Source organism: Scardinius erythrophthalmus (genome assembly GCF_964197995.2).
Source record: "Scardinius erythrophthalmus genome assembly, chromosome: 7".
In the NCBI taxonomy this organism is placed as follows: domain Eukaryota; kingdom Metazoa; phylum Chordata; class Actinopteri; order Cypriniformes; family Leuciscidae; genus Scardinius; species Scardinius erythrophthalmus.
This window is the reverse complement of record NC_138227.1, coordinates 7,377,462-7,383,709: the sequence shown is the minus strand read 5'-3', so window position 1 is coordinate 7,383,709 and position 6,248 is coordinate 7,377,462. Positions and strand designations below refer to the sequence as shown.

Genomic DNA, 6,248 nt, shown 5'->3' with positions numbered 1-6,248 from the left:
ATTATGAACACCTGCTGTTAACAAGCAGAATCACTGAAGGAAAGAGAAACACAAGAACTACAACTGACTTCAGCCACAGTCTCAGATGAAATCAACTGAAGAGAAAAGAAGACATTAAATCTGTGAAGATCTCAGCAGAGGAGGATTAAACAACTCCACAAACAGCATTACCAGCTTCACTTATTACTAACCAGACTGACTTTATTTCATTTCCGTTTTAATGAAATCCATAGTTGTATTTTAAAGTCACCATGATGGTGGTTAGCGTTTGCTTTAGTTGGGCTCTTGACCATTGACTCTTTAATATAACATTTTCTCTGGCTGCTATAATTATGTGTTTATAAGACACATTTGTTGCAGCGAAAAAGCCAAGAGAAAAAGAGATCAAGTGTTATTGGCTGTTTATTGATGATCATCATGTAATTTCCTGATTCGCTGATCTTGTTCAGTATCTAATGCTTTTTAATATTGTTTTATTCATAACAGAATCCATTTGATTTTACAGCATGAAATCTAACAGTGTGGTTTATCAAACAATATATATATATTTTTTTTAATAGTTAGTGCACAAAAACCTTTCATCTATGGCATTACTTAGACTCACACAGACATCAAGAAACAGCATATGAATCTCAACAATGGTGACAAAAGATACAAAAAATCCTGATGCATAATTTATTAATGCCGCAATGCATGCTGGGAGATATGGGTGAGTTTTGATTGGTGGTACCCAGCATGCACTGCAGCATGAAGCATTTCATTGATTGTCACCATTGTTGAGAGTCATACACTGATTCTTTATGTATAAGTAATAATGTAGAAGAGAAAGTTTAATGCACTAAATGTTTTTAAAATTCTTTATATTATTTGATTAACTGTTGGATCTAATGCTGTCAGGTCACACAGCTACTATAATAAATAAAACAAAATCACATAAGCCCAATAATCAAAGCATTAGACACTAAAAAAATAAGTGATTCAGGCCACAATATGATGATTACACCTTCATCAATAAACAGCCAATGTCACTTGATCTCATTTTCTCTTGGCTTTTTCGCTGCAACAAACGTGTTTTATAAACACATAATTATAGCAACCAGAGAAAATGTTATATTAAAGAGTAATGGTCAAGAGCCCAACTAAAGCAAACGCTAACCACCATCATGGTGACTTTAAAATACAACTATTGATTTCATTCAAACGGAAATGAAATAAAGTCAGTCTGGTTAGTAATAAGTGAAGCTGGTAATGCTGTTTGTGGAGTTGTTTAATCCTCCTCTGCTGAGATCTTCACAGATTTAATGTCTTCTTTTCTCTTCAGTTGATTTCATCTGAGGCTGTGGCTGAAGTCAGTTGTAGTTCTTGTGTTTCTCTTTCCTTCAGTGATTCTGCTTGTTAACAACAGGTGTTCATAATTAATGCTCAATCATCACTTAATTATCTCATTAACTTCAACACCGCTTTACCTCTGTAGTGTGCACACATATGAACACTGAGCAGTGTTAATTTAACATGGGCGTTTTTCTGTGTACTATTACATAAATCTTACCTGTTTCATTTAAGGCGGGCATACACTGTGCGATTTTCGTCCGATTTTGAGCCGAATTCTGACTCGTGCGACTCTTTTTCGGGTCGGGCCGATTTTCAGCTTTGTCGTGCGTCGTTTGTCGTGCAGTGTTCGTGCAGTGTACAGGGGGAAACGAGAGGCGATTAACCTCTCACGACCGGCAATCGGATGGTCGGATGAATTTCTGGCATGTTAGAAATTTTGGTCGCTCCTCGTGACTATATCGCACAGTTGAAGCAGAGATACGAACCGATTGCCCTAAACTCAGTGTTTTTCCCTCACTGCGCCTGCGCGAAAACAGAAGTTTAACCATTTCATCTGCAGCAAAAAATAAAAAAAAAAAACGAAAAGAGGGAGATCTTTAAGTTCTGTAGTTCAAACTATCTACAAATTACTGTTGCTTACCTCCAGTTTGTGTTGCAAAATGGATTAACCATTACCCACTTCTTCCAAGCCACCTGCAATGTACACTTTGCCTCTTTTATTAATTTGTTAAACAATGTTTTTGAAATAAAGCTGTTTTTAATTTTCATTGATGAATTATTGCAGTGTTCGGACATATTATATACGGTTAATAATTAATTATATGCCTATAATTCATTGTAATCGACCTAAATGTTTTAGACAATTTTCAATGAGGAGGAGTAAGCTTCTGTGTGATATTTTATTATCCTCACAGCGCGTTGGTTTTGCGGTGATGCTCTATGAAATTATTGCGTGGCAATTTAACAGCCTATCACTTTAATAATAAAAGTAGCCTTATCCCTAATAATAATAATAATATAGGCCTACATATAATAATATACAATAATACTAATAATAATTTAATACATAAATTGGAAATGCTAAATCATCTTGATATTGATAGCTGATGCTTGTTTTGACAATATCTCTGGATACATTATATTGTCTATAGGCGCAACCCGGCAAGGGAGTTTATCGCGCTGATTCGCGCATATTTCACACGTATAGTGTGAGCAGTCAAGTCGCAGCTCGACGTTCGGACCGTACAGTGTGAGCACAGAAATCCTGAGCTTTGGCTTTACATCGCATGCGATATACTCGTTCAGTGTGAGTAGGTTCCTTGCTGAAATCGCACAGACATCGCAGTGTATGCCCGCCTTTACATACGACTGACAAATATAAATCACATTCAGTTTATTAATACAATTACATAAATCTTATCTGTTTCATTTAGATATGACTTAAAAATATGAATCACATTCAGATTATTGATTGGTTTATGTTAAAACTATGCAATCCAAATGCATGGGAATTTGTTATGCAATTTAAATACATAAATCTTATTTTTTGACACAATTTTTTTTTTTGAGTGCATGGTGTTTTAAGAGAATGATATTTCGTACTAAAAAGAAAGTCAAAATCAGCTATTTGGGACTATTTCGTCTACAAAAAGGAGGATGTTGACTGGAGTGTTATAAAGTTGTGGATGGTTGTCTTTTTTAAAAAGTCTTTTGTCTTTTATTTTCCGTGTTCGCATTTATGAGGAAAAAACAATTTTACGTGACCGTTCTCCATTACGGACGCGACTGCTCAAAGCGGCACTAAAAGACTGCTTTAAAACTTTCACAGAGACCTCAAACAGAAAGCACAAAGCCTTTCTTTAAAACGAATTTCGTTTTGTATTAATTGTATCTTAATTTTAATCAGCGTTTCATTATCCAATTTTCTCGATTTAATAAAAAAAGTAAATAAAGCAGATAGATATCACGACACGGAGGCGCCAGCGCCTGAACTGGAGCTAACGTTAAGCTATCATCCATGAACCGAAACTCAAGGTATAAGGTAGCTTACTCGTCTCACACACCTAAAAAACGATTTAATCCGTGAAATGTGTATTTCTCTCCGGCGCGTTCACTACTGCGAAGATCGCGAGTCAGATTTCATCTTTGCAGCCGACACAGAAAACACTTGTTTATTAATAGATAATTAAAATGTCTCATCACAATATTTTACATATTCATAATCATTACTTTTGCTGGTTCTTTGTGACAGCTTTTAGGTGCCGTTTACATGAACGCTTCACTGCACCAGCACCGAAAACAGAGAGAGAGAGAGAGAGAGAGAGAGAGAATAAGATTTTTTTTTTTTTACTTATTTTGAGGAATGAACAAACAAACATCTGTTAAGAGCGCCGCCACGTTGGATTGCGTAGAACGTTCACCGAATTCTGACAGAAATATGTTCTAATTTTGGAATAAAATATTAAGTGACCTTTTTGTCTCTTGTAATGAAGCTTGCTTATTAGTGAAATTATTAATATCATGGAATGGTAATTATTGACTTTAGCCTGGATTGATCATGGCTCGCAATATAGGCTATATCGTTGGGAAAAAAATATCGAAATGTAGGCTAATTTTTTCCCAATATCTGATATTTTCCCAATATTGTACAATATCGTGCCTGCAATTTCGCAACTCTGTCGCATCTCTCTGCCGCTCTGCCTCCCGCTTTGGCTACCTTTCTCACCCGAAGAGGATTGCGGGTGTCGCGTTTTAAGGTGATAGCCTACATCATAGATGATGAACCTCGAGTGTTTTAACCTGTAGCCTTTACTTTTCGCAAACCTTGTGAGCACGCGCCAAATGTTTTTATTTGTTTATTAAATACAAACAGGTGAGTTATGAAAAATTGAGTGTGAGGGATTTGTTCACTTCACACAAAAAGATCTTGGAATGAGATGGCTAACTGTAGTAGAGTAAAGTCCACTGTCTATAATAGCCTAATTTAGAGATCACTTTTTTTTTTTTTTTTTTTACCAACTACCGACAACTTTGACCGGTTAACGTTGATACGGTCAATCATCGGTCAAACGGTCATCAGTTCACATCCCTAGTCAAAATGATTAAAGAAGTGAACGAATGCCTGGTAAAATGTAAGTAGATAAACATTTAATATTTGACTTTTACAATAGAAATGTTCAACTACCGACAGTAGCCGGTAATCCTTTTTGAATTGAAAATAAGCAATAAATTCCTTGATTAATTTAGAGAGAATGCATGCATAATTAAAAATAAAATATTATTTGCAAATAGTTAAAATTATTTCACTAATACAATAAGGTTTTCTTTTTCTTTATTCCCTTAAATCTCTTTCATAATTAATTAATTCCTTTAGATAAAAATACCCAATTTTAGTTTGGGCTAAAGCCCTGAATATCCACTAACCTTAGAACCGACCCTGGTATTAGATTCAATGTTGAGAAAAGATAAAAAAAATCAAGTTTAATTTTGAAGAGATACAACAAGCAAATGCCACCCATTCGGTGGAATGACCCATTCCGTTTCTCTCGGAAATACGTCAAAACACTGAAATAAAGTCGGTTGCAACTTCCTGTTCACGGGGACTTTCAGAATATGCGGCCCCTTTAAGAAATATGACACTCTGAGTCTGCGCACTGAGGATGCGCAGAAGACAGAAGCGCGCGAGAGACGAGCTGATACTTTAACCAGTTGAGGCTGAAAGTGACGCTGTTAACGATCGTGAATGAAGGACAAATGTGGAATATTTTCTTCGGATGCCGTATATTTCCAGTCTGCAGGTGAGAGATGTTATAAGATTGCAGAGTTTAACATAAACCAGCTCCACAAGTTTGTGTGTTTATGTATTAATGTAATGAAATGCTTTGTGTGTCCTGGTTTATTATTATTAGAGTAATAATATGTTGGTAGAGTGTTTTCACAGACTCTGTTTAGGGCTCCAGGCTAACTGTTTTTACTAGGAGCGCTGTTGTAGACCCCAAGAAAAAAAAAAAAAAAACTGTTTTTGCCAGTTTTTATTACCAAACATTTAACTCAATACCAATAACACAAATGCAGCATTGCAGTACCCAATACTTAAGAACAGTAAAGAAAGTAAAATCTTCACAGCTTTGCTGACTTTGTAAACATATTACATAGAATAGCCAACACACACACTACACATTTGAAAGTGCAAACTTTTCTTCAGTAAACAGAATTGTATCAAAATAAACCAGACATGTCATTCCCAAATTCAATGTCACTTTGAACAAATTAAATAATCATCAATAAGTAAAAACAAGAATAGTAAATCATCTTAAATAAAACAAAGATTTAGTGGATGAAAAGTCACAACTTTACCAACTTTGTAAGCACAGTAGGCTATGTAGAACAGCTAAAACACATTCAAGTTAAGTGCAAAATCTTCTTGAACATTCAAACACTTTAATAATAAAACAAACAATAAACGAAAGTAAAGGTGGCAGCCCCTCATGGACGACTGGAGTCACTGTGTCACAGTCACAGAGTCACTGGCTCAACGACTGCCCGGGTTTCGCCAGCAGAGCCGGCTCTCCCTATAAGCGAACTAAGTTGTCTTAGTTTGTTGTCTTCCCTGGACTTGGAAATTTGACCACAAAAATGAAGAGTCTATCCATCGTGTGCAGAAAAAAATAAATAAAAAAATCCAATTATAGTAGTGCTAGGCCTACTACTCTAACGAAATCCAAATTTTAAGAAGGTTTTACTGTAGAATTATTTTTGCATGAATTTTTGAACTTGCCACATTACACAATGCACAAAAGCCGCCTATTGCATTTTCTGCACAATTCGCAGTGCTATTTCACAGCAGCCTCAGAGGGTGTGTTAAATTGGACATTATCCCATTATAGTAGAGCTACTACTCTAAAGAAGTCCAAATT

General features: G+C 35.6%; 1 protein-coding gene across 1 annotated transcript in view; it reads left to right on the top strand.

Annotated features, from left to right (window-relative positions):
* The first annotated feature begins 4,982 nt into the window (after positions 1-4,982).
* The window catches only part of LOC308694040 (uncharacterized protein), a 40,260-nt gene continuing 38,994 nt past the window's right edge, over positions 4,983-6,248 (top strand). The window contains exon 1 of the mRNA XM_081371284.1: positions 4,983-5,129. The gene's annotated coding sequence lies outside the window, so the exon portion shown is untranslated. The remainder of the gene's footprint in view (positions 5,130-6,248) is intronic.